General features: G+C 56.6%; 1 protein-coding gene across 1 annotated transcript in view; it reads left to right on the top strand.

Moving 5' to 3' along the window:
* The first annotated feature begins 10,108 nt into the window (after positions 1-10,108).
* SDC3 (syndecan 3) overlaps positions 10,109-16,006 on the top strand; it is a 37,342-nt gene continuing 31,444 nt past the window's right edge. The window contains exon 1 of the mRNA XM_069479685.1: positions 10,109-10,191. The gene's annotated coding sequence lies outside the window, so the exon portion shown is untranslated. The remainder of the gene's footprint in view (positions 10,192-16,006) is intronic.

Raw genomic sequence — 16,006 nt, 5'->3', positions numbered from 1 at the left:
CTTTTATTAGCTCTTTGATTATTTAAGGAAAATGAGTCTTTTCAATACTAAAAAAGCTGGGATTTTTTTTTTTTTTTTGCAACCATGTAACTTTCTGCATTTGCCTTTAAAATCTTTTGTCACTTTGTTATTGTTTCAGTGACCTGTGATCCGATTTAATCGAGTGTTTTAAACTTTTTGACGTTTTTGACAGCTTCCCAAAATTGAATGCCGATATAAGTCCTTTTGACCACAAATTAACTTTGGGAGTTTCCAGAAGCATCCATGAAGTATCTCATGAGAACTTATTTTCTCTCCTTATAAAAAGAGATATTCAACTAACTAGGCTTATTTGAGATGTTAAATTGCATGTGAGGCATTGTCAAATAATAAGTGATGCTAAATCTCCTTTAAGTTATATTTGTTATTGATACGAGCGTTCCAGAAAATGTATAGAATTCTTAGCAATCTGATATATCTTGGTGTAATGTTATCAGTCACGATTCTAATTATTATCTTAAAATACTGTACGCCACAAAAAACAACCAAATTTCCTTCTTGAAATCATTTGAAAGCAACTATAATACAAAATTATAAGATATTCGTAAAAAAAAAGACTGACCAGTACAGGTTTCTGATAACTTTAAGATCATACTATTGGATTGGGTAAAAATTTTCAAAAGTCTAATGGGAAATTGATGGATTCATAAAATTGCTAACCCAGTATCAAGCAAAACAAAAAATTATATGAGACTGAATTAGCTGATGAAAATAATTATAATTTTTGTGACTTTTTCTTTGAAGTATTGCTGGTTATTTTCTAGATTTAAGGAGCCTTTTTTTTCTTTTCTCTTAAGCTATGTATAACTTAACAGCAATTTGATAAAATATACCTTTGTAAACAAAAATAGAACATTTATCTTTTTCTTCCTACCTGATCGCTCCAGAATTTGGAAACTCTTCTTAAATATTCTTATTTGCAACATGAGTATTTGTATAGTTTCAATAATAATCTGTTCTTGTAACAGAACATAATTGGGCAAATCCTTGGCTTGGCTTCTCAGCCTAGAGAAGTTTTTGAAGGTCTAATGTGAGATTTCTCATTATCAGATAGTTTTAAAAAACTAAGGCTGACTGATGAAAAGTCAATAAAGCTGCTTGGATATTACCAAAGCTCTGATTAAAATATCATATTTTAAAATATACATAGAAATGACTGTTGTTACACTTATGTAAATCATTGAGTTTAATGAAACGACTTATTTTGTAAAAAAGCAATAACTGATAATTTTGGGTAAAAATAGAAGTGATTATAAAAAAGACTGTATTTCAGTAAAAAACTATGGTGTACCCATTATCAAATTCTAGTCCTGTTCATTTTCTCTGAGATTTTATCTGTCTGGAGACTGAATTAAACCCTCAAATTTTCTAGTTTCACTAAAAAGTAAAACTGTCCTTTTCTCAAGTCCTGCAAGTTGAAACTGGATGACTTTAAGCTTCAGAACAGTCACCACAACAGATCAGGTGTGGACAGGCTTCATGCTGTCCATACAAGTCACTTGGGGAGCTCACTAGGACACTGCCGATGACGTACCCAGAGACATCATTGCACCGTATTCTAAGGATGCGTCAAACTCAGATCTAGAAATCGCAACTAGCTGACCTGTGGACACAAGAACTAAGGTCATAATTAGCTCCAAATGTTAACCTTTGCTTTTCTTCTGATTTCATAGAACAACACTTGAATTCCTTTCCAGCGATACAACCTGTAATGAACGATGCGGCCTCTGTAGTACTCTAAAATAATTCTTTTTTTTTTTTTTTTTTTTTTGAGACAGAGTCTCACTCTGTTGCTCAGGCTAGAGTGAGTGCCGTGGCGTCAGCCTAGCTCACAGCAACCTCAAACTCCTGGGCTTAAGCGATCCTCCTGTCTCAGCCTCCCGAGTAGCTGGGACTACAGGCATGCGCCACCATGCCCGGCTAATTTTTTGTGTATATATATTTTAGTTGTCCATATAATTTCTATTTTTTTAGTAGAGACGGGGTCTCACTCTTGCTCAGGCTGGTCTTGAACTCCTGACCTCGAGCGATCCACCCGCCTCGGCCTCCCAGAGTGCTAGGATTACAGGCGTGAGCCACCGCGCCCGGCCTAAAATAATTCTTGATACCTTCGCAGCTTGAAAAGAAGGAACTTGTGCTCGTATTGATTTTTTAAAACGTTGTTTCTATGTTAATAAGAAATTGTTGCCCCCAGTTTAAAGTCCCTTATGAGAGAGGCACCGCCTCCTCCGCTGACTTACTCAGTTGGTTGAATCTTGGCTCCCGGGAATCTCGGCTCTGGGGAATTTTTCTAACCTTGGCTATTACCCTCTTCATAGTCACTGGATTCACCTGCCTGGCACTTTGTGGCCTCTCAAGGGTATTTAATGCTTTCCTTAGCCACTGTCACATCAAACGATTGCCATCAGGGCTAGACAACCTGGAGGACTGAACACCCGGTCCCCTCGAGCCTGTGATGACTGCGATTTTGGAAACGATGACAGCTATGGGACCTCCCCTCGCAGTGCCGCTGTTGATGATGACGACATCTGTGCGACTCTTCGTTCCAACGACTGCATCCGCAGTGGTGACCGAGACTGATGCCACACCGTGTGCTCTCACTCTGGGCTTGCTGAGGGGATGACCAAAAGGGGGCATTGTCAAAGTGAATTAAAATGGGAACCAGGCCTGAAGAATCCCTGAGCACACACAACCAGTTAGGCCTCGTAAGTGACCCCAACCTGGCATGATTTGCAAACATAAGCGAAACTTGAGCTATTTCTTGTAAATGCCTATAAGAAAGAAAAACAGAACTTAAGCTCAACCAATCAGAAGGAGCCAAGAAATTTATAATTATATAACTGGGGACTTTCCAGTGGGATAGACCAAATGAGGCAACCAATCAAATGCTTTCTTTATTTTGCTTCCACATTTACCCCTAAATACTTGTTCATCATCGGGACATGAAACCGCCCCCAGTTTGGTGTTTTCCAATTATGAATTGCTTCTTACTCAAATAAACTCTTTAAAATTCTATTGTGACTCAGATTTTTCTTTAACACCCCAAACCACAACCACCCATCTGAGCTGATCCCAAACCCCTAATCCACAGAAACGGTGCAAGATAACAAATGTTTGTTGTTGTTTCAACTCCCTGTGTTTGGGGATAATTTGTTACGCAGTGATAGGTAACTAACACATAGCACAAAAACGGGTGCAGCCCAGGACGGCTCTGGGCAAATCAGAAGGCCCATTTCCGATGTCACGCTTGGCCCCTCGAGAAACATCTGCCCCCATCTGGGAGGGCCTCCGGGAGCCTGTTTCTTCCCCCTGCTCCCCGCCCCCAACTGCCCGTCACCAAGACTCTGGAGACTTCCTGGGGCCTCAGAGCCCAGGGTGGGGTCATGTCCTAGGGCAGGGCTGGAGGCTCCGGCGGACTCAGCCATCCTGTTCCAGGGAGGAGCCTCAGTCTCCCTCTCTCAGTTCCAGGGGGGAGTCCCTCAGCCCTCCCACCTCAGCCCTGGGGCGGACCGTACAGAGAACAGCTTACACACAGCAGCCAGTGCGGTCGTGACCGTGGGTCTTGCCCTGTGCTGTCACTGCCCGGTGTTACCTTGTTTACCACCCCCAACCCCAGGAGCCATCCCCGGCTCTAACTCACATGGGAGGAAACTGCCGCAGGTCACCGGCCAGGAAGTGGCAGACCCAGGATTTGACTCCAGAGTGCCCCAGAGCCAGTGCTGCCAGAGTGGCCCACTCCCGCCCTCTACGATGGCCAGTGGCAGGGCCACCTGAGGTGTGCGGGAAATTAGGTTTGGCCCCGATCTGATCCATTTACAGAGAAGGAAACGGAGGCCCAGGAAGTGCCTGTCAGGGGCACACAGGTGGCGAGGGGCAGAGCAGGGACAGCTACCCCTCTCTTGCCTACCTCCACCCTTGGGTGGTCTCTCCCTCAACGCCTAGGTGTGCACTTGGCCCTTGCCGAGGCCCGAGGCCCGATGACTATGGGCTGAAGTTTGAATGCTAGTCTCCAAGAATTTGAAAATCCAAACAACAAAAGCCACCAGACGTGTTAAATACCTCAAGGGGAGTTGTGCTCAGAGTGACTCGGAGGTCAGGTTCCACACCCTCGGGACAGGGGGCCTCTCCCTGCCCCCCTCACGCCCCGGCCACTCTCCCGCCCTGCCTCCTTGGGGGCCGTGCAGCTGGGCTGTTCTAGCCACAGGATGAGATGAGAAAGAAAATATATTTTTAGGGAGGCTTTTTTTTCTTCCAGGAAAATGACTGCAAATGTGCAATTTATTCCCAGGCACGGGGGTGTGTTGGTGGAATGGCTTCTGGGGCAGTGCCCTCCTCTCTCCCTCCCCTTCTCTCTCCTCCTCCCACCCCCACCTCCCGCTCCCCCTCCCCTCTCTGGGGAAGAAGGCAGATGTGTGTGCACGTGCTCCTGGGCCTGGGCTCCCCCCACGGACACTTCCTAGTCCTGTGACCTCGGGCTGGCCAGAGTGGGATGAACTGTGGTCTCAGATGAGGCCCCTGGGTGTGGGGAGGGCCTATCCTAAGGGCTGCTGCAAGGAGGGGGGGTGCGGGAGAAAGCCCTGGGGACGAGGAGCGCAGCGACCTGGTTTCAGCCCCAGTTCTGCCACAGTCTGACTGTGCGACTTCGGATCAGCCACCTCTCCTTTTTGGGCTTCAGTTTTCTCACTTGTGAACTTGGCAGATAAAGTAGGGTGGGCCAGGGAGCAGGACAAGGCCCTGCATGCCCTGTCTATTCTAGGTCACCGCGCACAAGGCCTCAGAATGTTCTAGGCCTCATCCACCCACTTGCTAGCAGGATGAAGCCTCAACCTGGCGCTCAAGACCTCGGAGGCTGTCCTCCTGGGTGGGGCTCAGCCTCCACAGGACCACTTCAGAGCACCCACTTCTCCAAGGCTTGCCTGCTATGGGCCAGTCGAGATGTCACCAACACCAAGAAGCCTTCCTGGATTCCCTCCCAGTCCCCAGGTTGAGCTAGGCTGGGAGCTTCCATTCAGAAGCAGATTTGCTGTAAAATGAATGAAGCTGAAGCTTCAGGATCCCTCCCTCGCACAGCCGCCTTCTAAGGCCTTGTTCCTAACTCTGTACTCAGGAGTTCCTCAGATTATATAAGCTTCAGGCCCCACAGAGGCAAGGCCCACCCTGTCTCCACCCCTATCCAGCTCGGGGTCCCAGAGCCCTCCCCTCTCCGCACCCCCACCATTGGCCTGGCACCAGGCCAGACCTGACCCAGGGACGGGGGTTCACAGCCATGGGCCCTGCTGGGGTCTGCACAGCCTCTCCTTTCCTGCAACGCCAGCCCAGCCTTGCTCCTGAGCTCAAAGGAAACCTGATTACTTCTGCCCTCCCACCCACACCAGCCCTCAGCCACCTCTGGGGGACTCTGTGGGCTCCACAGTTTGCAAACCCTCTGCTAACAGAACTAGGAGAGGCCCGGGTTCGGATCCTGGCCCCATGCCTGACAGCCGTGTGCCCTGGGATGTCACCACCCCACATCTTGAAAGGGCTTGCCCAGCACACAGGCCAGTCCGGCAAAGCCCACCTGCCTTGCTCAGTACTCAGGCCGAGGGCATGGCCCTGCCAGACCCTCGCACGGGCCAGACCCCTTGGGTGGGCCCAGGGCTCCCCCTGGAGGGAGGCCAAGCCTGCCCCCTGGCCCCCCACAGGCCCTGTGGATCCTCCCAGCAGCTGCTGCCTGAGTGACACTTCTACTCGCTGGTGCGGCGGATGGCCTCCGAGTCTCCCCACATTCCCCAGGGAGGACTTTTGGGTCCTCCTGGTCTGGAGCCCTTTCGCCAGAATCCTGTTTTGGTTCCTGAGTTCTGGGGTCACTGACCTCCAGGAATGCTGTCACTCAGACTTTCTGGGAAGCAAACCTGGGCTCTGGCCTCCGTCCAGACGCTTGGGCAACACAGGAAGCTGTGATGGGAGAAGGCTGGGGTGGGGAGGGGGCAGGATGGAGATGGGGGTCAGCCGAGGGGAGGCAGGGACTTGTTTTCCAAGCCCTGTGACTGCCTTGAGCCGCAAAGGCACTGGTGCTTGGGAGGCCTGGGTGGGATCAGAGTCTCCCTGTGCCTGTGGGGATGTCACAGCACAGTGCTGAAAGTGTCATCATGCTGCCTGGCTGTGTGACCTGGGGCAAGTTACTGAGTCCCAGATCCCCCAACTGTAGGATGGGGACAAAGTAAAGCGCACACACGTGGAGAGTGCTTACTGCACTTGTTTGGGGCTCACAGCAGCAGCCCTGTGTACCCCGATCACAGGACTGTGGGGGGGAGGAAAGGACAATGTGTCTGGCAAGTGCCCAGAACAGCGCCCGGCACGTGGCAAGCCCTCAATACATCTCGGCTCTCATTGTCACATGGGAATGGGTTCCAAAGAGCCAGTCTGCGTAGCCAAACCCCCGGGGGCAGGTGGAGTCAGGTAATCATTACTAGGCACCCCATACGCGCTAGGCCTGGGGTGCACCTCTGAATAAGCATCTCAGCCCACCTGAGTGGCCCTCAGAGACACTGGCTGAGGCCCCTCCTGTCCCTTTGCCACCTTGTTAGAGCCAGGGCGCCCAGCCAAGGGCAGAGAAAGGTCTGACCAGGGTGCGGGTGGGGTGGGGGTGTGGAGACACAGCCCCCTGGCATGCCGGCGGGCTTACCTGGGTGCCAGGCTGCACCTGAGTGTGTCTGTAGGTTGGTGTGTACCTGACTGTGTGGGTCCCCTCAGCGACTGCTTCCCAGTACCCCTGTGCACTTGGCATTGCAGTGCAACTCAGCCTGGGTCAGGCTCTCTTGTCAGCCTTGGGGCCTTGGGCAGGACCCCCAACTTCTCTGTGCCTTGGGCTCTGAGCTGGAAAATGGGGGTGCCAGCGTGCATTTTATAGAGCAGCACCTGCACACCCCCGGCTGCACCCGAGCTCCACGGCTGCTGTCCATGGGGCATGCTGAGGTGCTCCCACTTCAGGGGGAAACAGACAGTGGAGGCTGAGAGTGGGGTGTGGAGAGCAGGATGGGCATGATCAGGGTGCGAGGCAGGACCAGCCCTGACCACCCCAAGGGAGGCAGGAAGTCTTCCCAGAGGAGACAGTGTGCGTTCTGAGGGGCCAGCTGGGCAGTGAGAGTTGTGCCAGGTGCCTGTGGGGTGGTTATGACACGTGAAGGGAGACCCTGAGTGTGCTGGGGTGTGGCTCGGATGCACAGGTAGGCCTGGGGGAGGGGGACTGTGAATGCACCGTGTGCTCAAGGGGAGGTGAACGTGCACATCTGGGAGCTCCGGGGAGGCCCTGGGCAGGGCATGCGGAGCACGATGGGCCCCTCAGGGTCCCGCGCCTGTCTCAGTACTAGCTATGACCATTGTCTTTGAGGAACAGCAGGTGGCGCTCCTGGCCTGTCCAGATCACAGACTTCCCACTGCCCCGCCCTCCACCTTCTCCCCAGGGTGGCAGGGAAGCGGGGCTACTGCTTCCAGAACTCCGAGCTGGTGAGAACCTCTGAATATGGGCCGTGCTCACTGCCCACCTTATGCACGGAAATCCTAATGGTCTGCCTGCTAGATAGTTCTCTGAGCTTTGTATACCTCCTAAGGTAGGGTACTCACTACTTCTGATAATAGCCGCTGCCCTCTGTGGCCAGCTCCAACTGTGGAAAGTCCTTCCTTACACCAAGCTGACATCTGGCTCCTCAGAACACCCACCCTAACCCTGTCGGACGTTTGGGGGCTCCTGAGAGCCAGTCTGTTTCCTGGGTCTGCTCAGCCCCTTTGGAAGATCATGTTTTCCTTACATCTTAGTCCCTTCCTTTATAAGCTTCATCCTGGTGACCTTTGTTGAACCCCCGTTACAACGGCAGGGACAAGCTCATGTCATCCCCACCACTCAGGCACTCAGTTTACACTTGCTGAATGAATGAATGAACCCTGCATGATCATGATCTCTGTAGTGCAGTTGGGGAACTGAGGCTCAGAGAGGTTAGGTCACACATCCAACATAACACAGCTCCGAACTGGCAGAACTGGGGTTTGGACCCAGATACTTGCCCAAAGCAGAGGCAGGGGTCTCCAACTCTGAGCTGTGTGGGCGCAGCTACGCCAGCACCCCATCTACCGAGACCCACCAGCCTCTCCCTGCCCATCTGCCCAGGGTGCCCCCAGGCCAGCATGCCAATAGATTTGGGAATGGGATTTTCAGGGGTTGGGACCTCAGAATTCCTAGAGTTGAACCTCAGATTTGGAAAGTCTCCCTCTCTCCTCCAGGATCTCCGCCAAAGGGCAGCTAGCCTGGCCTTACATGCTCTTTAGAGACTGGACGCTCACTCCCTCCCAGGGAAGCCCTTCTAATTCACTCTACTTTATGTTGACCTGACCTTTGTTACCCCAAAACCCACGGCTGGTCCCCAGAGTCCTTTCCTCCAGGCCCACCCTACCCTAGTCCCTCTCTCACCTGCTCCATTCATCCTGGTTCCCCTTCCTTGGGAGAATGGCTCCAGTTTCAACTCAATCCAATTCCTATTAATATTTCCTCATGGCAGGCCCTGAGCTGGGTGCTGGGACACAGGGCCCAGAGAGGACAGTGGCTGAGGGCCAAGGCATGCAGCCCACCATCATTAACCTCTTCTCTCTGGCGCTCAGTTTCTCCATCTGAGGAGTGGAGATATTGGCAGCCCGACCTCATGCAGTTCCGGAGACAATGAGACCACACGTGGAAAGTGCTTGGCACCTGGCACGTGGTCAGGGTTTAATAAATGTTTACACCACCATGTCCCCCTCAGTGTGTGTGGGTGGGGGTGAGCCCAGGTAAATGGCAAACAGCATTCATTGATTCAACAAGTTTGTACTGGGCACCCACTCTGTGCCAGGCCCTGTGCTGGCGCTGGGGACATGGCGGTGAAGAAGGCAGACCCAAGCTCCCGCTGCCTGGAGCTCACAGGCTGGCGGAGACTTGGATCGGTATGCAGTGTGGGGTAGGCAGCTGGGGATAAAGGCAAGCGGGGAAAGGCACAAGGCCACAGGGGTGAAAGGACCACCAGGGCTAGGTGCTGCTACCGCAGCCGTACTTTGTACACCACCCTGCGTTGGAGGGGGCGGTCACATTCTACCAAGCGGAATCTGAGTCTCAGAGAACTCAGGGGCTTGCCGAGGCCACACAGCTGGTGGGGAAGCAGATGCGTGCGACCCCAGGTCTGCACGTCTTTTCCTCTGCAGATCCACAGTGACAGGGCCCAGAAGTCAACAGCCCCATGGTGCCGTGGGAAGACTGAGGCCCAGAGAGGGCCAGGCCTGGTCTGAGGTCACCCAGCCCATCGGTGTCCTGGAGACATCAAAGCCGGTGGGCTTGGATGGCCTCTGGCCCACTCTGTAGACTGGCTGGGTGGGGGGGTGATGATGGGAGTCCGGGAAGAGACTGTGAGTGGAGCCGTACAGGGGGGCTGCTGATGACAGCCACGCGCGACCCATCCACTCAGAACCTAAAACCAGCCAGGCCGGTGTCCTGACATCCCACGCAGGGCCCTTCCCTTCCAGCCCCCACGACAGCCACAGGGGCGTCCCGCAGGCTCCCGGTTCTCCAGACCGAGGCTGGCGAGGCAGGCCACCCGGGCGTGCGCCAGGGCGCGGGGTGCGCCCCGGGGCGGGCGGCGGGCTCCCCCGGCCGGGGCGGGCGGCGGGCTCCCCCGGCCGGGGCGGGCGGCGGGCTCCCCCGGCCGGGGCGGGGGCCGGGCCGGGCCTCGCGTGCGGCGGCCGCGGGGGGCGCGCTCCGGCCGCCCCGCCCCTGCCCCTCCTCCCGCTCCGCCCGCGCTGGGGGCGGCCCGGCGGCGGCGGTGGCGCACGCTTCCTGCGGGCGCGGCCGCTGTGGGCGCGGAGCTGCGAGGCGGAGCCGGCGGCCGAGCCGGAGCCCGCGAGCCGAGCCGCGTCGGTGCAGCCGCCGGGCCGCGCCGCCGCCGAGCAGCCGCCCCGCGCGCCGCGCTCGGGAACAAAGGCGCCCGCCGCCCGCAGCCCGCCGCCGCCGCCATGAAGCCCGGGCCGCCGCACCGCGCAGGGGCCGCCAACGGGGCAGGCGCCGGGGCCGGGGCCGGGGCCGCGGCCGGGCCCGGGGCCCGCGGGCTGCTCCTGCCGCCGCTGCTGCTGCTGCTGCTGGCGGGGCGCGCCGCGGGGGTGAGTGACGCGCGCCGACCCCCGCCCCGGCCTCCCGGGCCGCCCCCCGCCCCGCCCGGGACCCCCGCCCGGAGCCCCCGTTCCATCCCCGGGGCTGCCTCCCTGCCCTTCCCCCACGGCCACCCGCACCCCTCCCCCGGGCGCCCCTCCTCCGCTCCCCGCCCCCGCGGGCGCCCCCCTGCCGGCATCCGACGGGGAAGGCCACCCCCGCCACCGGTCATCTTTTGGGGGCTCATTCCTCCTTCCTCTGGGACCCCCTCCCCCGAGCGGCTACTGGAGCGCGGGTCGTCAGCACTGCGCCCCCCACCCCCCAGGGGCTTCCTGGACCGCCTGCCCGCGGGCGGAACGGGGACCCCTGTGCTGGCCCGAGAAGCGCCGCGAGGGCCTGAGGGCGGGTTGGGGGCGCGGGGGCCGGGCTGGGTGTGTCTTGGGACTGGAGTGAGCGCGGCTCCTGCCTCGTGGGTGTGCCCAGATCGCGGCCACTTTTAGGGAATCCGGTTGATTCCCCCAGCTGGGGGAGGGTGTGCATTTGATTCCTGCCTGGGTGGCTGCCGGTGACTCCGCCAGCCAGGACAGTGGGGGCCTGAGAGGGGGAGGTGGAGGGTGACTTGGTGAAGGTGACCTGAGGGGGCGAGTGAGGGTGACCCTGTGCAGGGTGTGTGCAGCCACCTCAGTGAGGGGCGCTGGGTCCTGTGGGGCGTGTGGGGGGGGGAGGGGAGGTAGGACGTGTGCGCCACAGGGGTGGGTGCCACCGTGCGCTCCCGTGTGTGGGGTCGTGTGAGGGTGACCCATTGTGCATGCTGTATGCCAGTGCCGGGCTGGGCCACTGTTGGCCGTGGCCGCCTGCGCCTGCAGGTGATGAGGGTGTGCGTGTGGGAAAGACCTCTGAGGTGGGCGTGTGTGTGGACCCATGGGAGAGTGTGTGTGTGTGTGTGTGTGTGCGTGCACGAGCATGTGCATGCAGGTGTGTGCGTGACCCGGCACATGGGCATGGACCCTCAGGGGTCCAAGTGTGCACAGGTGGAGGTGAGTGTATGTATGAGGTGACCCCTGAGTGTCCCTGTGAGTGACCACCGCAGCCATGCTTGGTCCCAGCTCCATCGGGAGAGCAGGAGGTAGAGGGAGGAAGGACCACATCTCCTTTGAGGGACCCGGGTCCCAAGTGAGTTTCTCCACGGGCACAGGTCCAGATCCTGGGGATTTCTAAGTCCAGCCTCCTTGGTTGGTTCCAGGGGCTGTGCTGTCCCACATTCCCCGGGCTGAAAGGGACCCAGCCTGTGCTGCCAGTCTGGAAACGGGAGAGGGCGGGCGGAGGCCCCCAGGTTGCCTCTTGGACTGCCAGGCCCCTGGTCAGCCTTCCTGTCTGGGGGCTGTGAGCTGGGGGGAAGGGGAGTGTTGAGTGCCCACCTGTGTGAGGTGCCTGGTGGCCTGGGAGCCGCATCCCCGGTCCTCCCCAAGTGGGGTGAGGGGAAGAGATCCCTGGGAGGGGTAGGGACCCAGCGAGTCCTAGCAGCTGGGGTCACTTTCTCAGCTGCATTTCCGAAAGAACATCCCTAAAATCAAAGACTTGGGAATCACACAGCCCTGGGTTCAAATCCTGCTGCCACTGATTCATGGTGTGGTTTGGGCAAGTCATCTCATTTCTCTGGGCCTCAGCTTCCCCTCTGTGAAATGGGACTAGTAACACCCTCCTCAGAGGATGCCGATTAAATGAGATGACAGGTGTGCCCGTACACAGAGGAGACTCAGTACATGTCTGGGGTAGAAATGAATGAAAAGGGGCTCAGGACAAAATGCTTTAGACTCGGGGGCCAGGTGGGAGTCCAGAGCTGTGCGACCCTGGGAAGTCACTTCCTTTGCTGAACAACTGTTCCTCATCCGTAAAACGAGGCTAATAATTCACGCCCCACGAGGTGATGGAAGGAATTAGATGAGAGCATGAAAGGACCGGGTGCACAGTAGGGCCTCAGCAAGCAGGGTGCCCTGAACCTGAGGGGCCTGGCTCAGACCCACTGTTGGGTGGCAGAGGCAGCAGAGCCCCAGGGTCTGGCCCTGGAGGCCGAGATGGTGGGCTTGGCTGTGGGGGAGAAGGCGCTGGGGCCCCAGTGAGGTGGTAGAGGTGGACATCCCTCTCGGGGCCTCACACCTTTCCTGGGGGGCAGGCAGTTGAGGAGGGGCATCACCCCTCTTGTCCTAATCTGGCCTGGGAGGAAAAGGGTCAATGGCTGGTACATGTTTGCCAGGGTGCCACACCGGGCAGAAGGGGGCTCTGCCTGCAGCAGGAGGGACTGAGGTTAGACCAGAGAGCCCCAGCCAGGGAGGCTCCAGGAGTGGCCTTGGCAGATAAGCAGTGGCTGCTCAGGGAAGGCAGGGATGGGGGACCCCCGGTCCAACCGCCAGCCTTAGGGGGAGTGGTGTGCGTGTGTGTGTGTGTGTGTGTGTGTGTGTGGCTTTCAGGGTGGGGACAGCAGGTCTCATTCATGCTGCAGGTGGTGAGTCGGGGGTGTCTGTGTGTGTGTGTGTGTGTGTGTGTGGCTTTCAGGGTGGGGACAGCAGGTCTCATTCATGCTGCAGGTGGTGAGTCGGGGGGTGTCTGCGTGTGTGTGTGTGTGTGTGTGTGTGTGTGTCGGTCGTGTGTGTCTCCTGCCATCTCCTTTGGGGATTCCCTCTCCTGACAAAGCAAGTGACCAGGACTCTGAGGGACATCTGCCTTCAGGGCCATCTCAGCTGCCCTATTTAAGTCACCACCCAGAAAGGCTTTGAATGTGGGGAATCTGGAAATTTTAGCTTTTAAAACATGTTCTTTTAAAAGTCCAGGGCTGGAAGGGATCCTAGGTGTCACCCTAATCTTGTGTGAATACTCCCAGTGACGGGAGTTCACTACTTTGTGGCTGTGTGACCTTGTGAAAATTACTTAACCTCTCTGTGTCTTAGTTTCCACTGCTGTAAAATGAGGAGAATAGGAGAATGAAAGGGGTTAATTTGCAAAGAGTAGTACAGCACCTGGCACATGCTAAGTGCTGAAAAAACATTGATTTGTTGTTCTTTTACAAAGTTGCCATTCTGTGGTTGGGAAGGTAGTAGGGGTGCGGAGTGGAAGGGTGGGGTATGTGTTTGTGTGTGTGTGGCGGGGGGGGGGGGGGGGGGGGAGGGTGGTGGGAGGAATCAGAGAATTCTTTTGCAGCCCCACCCCCAGGCCTGGTGGTTCCTGCTCCCTCCTGCCCCCACCATTTCAATCATCGGGGCTCCCTTCCCTTCTCCCCTGCAGGCTACTCAAGCCTTAGGTTGCCAGAGTGAGATTGTCCTCGCCATAAAAATGAAAAGTTGGGGGCCCCCTGGGCTGTTCTGGGCCAGGCTCTGAGATGAGCCCCCTCCCCTTCCAGCAGTTGGGGAACAGACACGGGGACACCACAGGGGTCTGCTGCCTGTCAGCTCCCAAAGTGGCAGGGGCTCTGAGGACAGACACAAGCTGAGTGATTTCGGGTTAGTGATTTCTCTCTTTGTCTCAAGGTCGTCTTCTGTAGAATGGGGACAATAACAGTGTCAGCCTCACAGGGGTGTTGAGATGAGAAAACGCGCTCTTGAGCAGACTGTGCACGGCCTGTTCTGTCGTGAGCTCTCTGGAGATGGGGCCTCTCCAGGAGCGAGCCTGGAAGGGGTCAGGGAGGGCTTCCGGGAGGAGGAGGGTTTGAGCTAAGCTAGGAACATGGTCACCACATGACACTGAGCAAGCTGTAGCCTGCCTTGACTCCCAGCTCTTGTACCTGTCAGCTGAGGACAAATACTTGGCTTATAAAACCAATATTGGGAGTATGTGACAAAACTCTAACGGCAGAGCTGGGATTTGAACCTGCTCTCTGGGGGGCAGCGCAATGCCTCCAGCTGTGAATTCAGCAGGTTTCTTCTTGTCCCCCCCTGCTGGGGGTTGGTATGAGGTGAGCGATGCTGGAGACAAAAGCAGTTTGGCCTTTTGAAAACAAATGGCTCCTCCCACCCCATGGATTGCGGTCTGGGGTCCCTGGAAGGCCCCAGGGCAGCGCCAGTGGTGTGGGACAGGACTGTGCTTGGGCTCTGGAAAAAGCCGGGGCAGCAGTGGGGTGGGTGAGGGGGTGATGCTGAGGGGGAGAAAGAGGTCAAGACAGAGCTGCCCCCAGCAGCCACTAGAGCTGGGGCGCCCCCTAAAGTGGCCCGCGGGAGAGGATGGGTCATTCTAACTGGGGCTGCAGTGGGGTTCCTGAGGGCTGGAGCAGGAGAGCCAGCTGGGGAGAAATGCCATAAAGTCCTCCGAGGCCCCACCCCCCCAGTCCTGCAGGGGCTGAGGGCATGATTTGGTGCGCAGGTGGGCACGTTCCGCACCTCTGAGGGTTTAGTGGTGGAGACAGCAGCTAATGCTCACTGAGAGCCTGGCCCACCAAGCACTTTATACATATTGGCTTATTTAATCCTTATGATGATCTTTTGAGGTAGGAATTATTAGAACCCCGATTTTACAGATGAGGAAACTGAGGCACAGAGAGGTTAAGTAACCTGCCGAAAGTCACACAGCCAGAAACTGGCAGAGCTGGATTGAGCCAGGGCCTGGCAGGCTAATAGAACTGCGCTGCAGTCCTAATTCTACTCCCTCTTGCTGCGTGATCTTGAGCAGGTTACTTTGCCTCTCTGGGGCCTCCCTACCCAACATCAAGCCCGCATTAGCTACTGTTTAATATTGCCTGCTCTTGCCAGGGGCTGTCCCGTATCTTTTCTCATTTAATTCTCCCATAGCCTTGGAGGTCAGTGATGCAGATAGGGGAGGGGGCTCACCCAGGGCCCTTCCTGCCTGCCGCCTCCTTGCAAGGCACTGTCACCTGTAAAAGGGACTACTTTGAAGGCCACTGGGCATGGATGGGGCGGGGAAGGGAGAAAGAGCTTTATAAACTGTCAGTGAGATTCTGTGTGTGCGCGTGCATGTGTGTGCTCATAGGGGGCTCATGTGCTCTTGTGTGTGTGTGTGCACGCGCTCACGAGGGGCCTCATGTCCGGGTCATGTGGTCAGGGCATGGGAAAGGGGAAACGTTTGGAACCTCAGGAAGAGTGGGGTGTAAAAAGCCGCTATTCCCCGCCCCGGTGTGCGCAGGCTGCCTGCGGTGCTGGGGGCTCGCTGTCTGCTGTCTGCAGAGGTGTCCGGGCCCGCCTTGAACCTGCTCCTGCCCTTAGAAAGTTGCATGGGGCCCGAACCTACGTCCCTGCTGCTCCATCTCTGAGTCTTGGCTTCATGGCACCTAAGATTCTCTCTGGCCTCATAGCGATTGGGGATCAGAGAGGGAGGGAGACTTGGTAGGGGCCACCCAGCAGTCAGGCGTGGTGTCAGAGCACCTTCTCCATAGACTGTGAGCACCCTGGGGCAGGCTCTGTGGCTGCCTAGTTTCCCCCCAAAACCCCAGGGGCCACTCTGTGCCTGGCCCAGAACTGGGTTCAAATGAGTGTGAGTGAACGAATGAGGGAATAAATGAAGGAAGGAGGGAAGCCAGGCCGCGGCTCGAGTCCTCTCCTTTCCTGTGTGGGTGGGTTGGGGAACAGCAAGGCTGGCAGAGTCCTGCTGCGTCCCAGGCGTGTGCCCGTGGGCTGAGAGGCGCCAGGGGGGCGTGTGGGGCGGGCCTGCGGTCTGAGGGTCTGAGCACCAAGACACTGTCACCAGAACGCCTGGGTGGGACAGGGGGCTGTGGCTCTGGGCTCTGGCCCAGCTGCCTGGAGCCCTGTGATTTTTGTGTCTGTGGGGGCAGGGAGCGTGGCCAGCGCCAGGGGCTGCCCAGGATCCAGCCCCTTGTTCCCACCA

Source organism: Eulemur rufifrons, chromosome 8 (genome assembly GCF_041146395.1).
Source record: "Eulemur rufifrons isolate Redbay chromosome 8, OSU_ERuf_1, whole genome shotgun sequence".
In the NCBI taxonomy this organism is placed as follows: Eukaryota; Metazoa; Chordata; class Mammalia; order Primates; family Lemuridae; genus Eulemur; species Eulemur rufifrons.
Note: the sequence above shows the minus strand (reverse complement) of the source record. Positions and strands in the feature narration are given on the sequence as shown.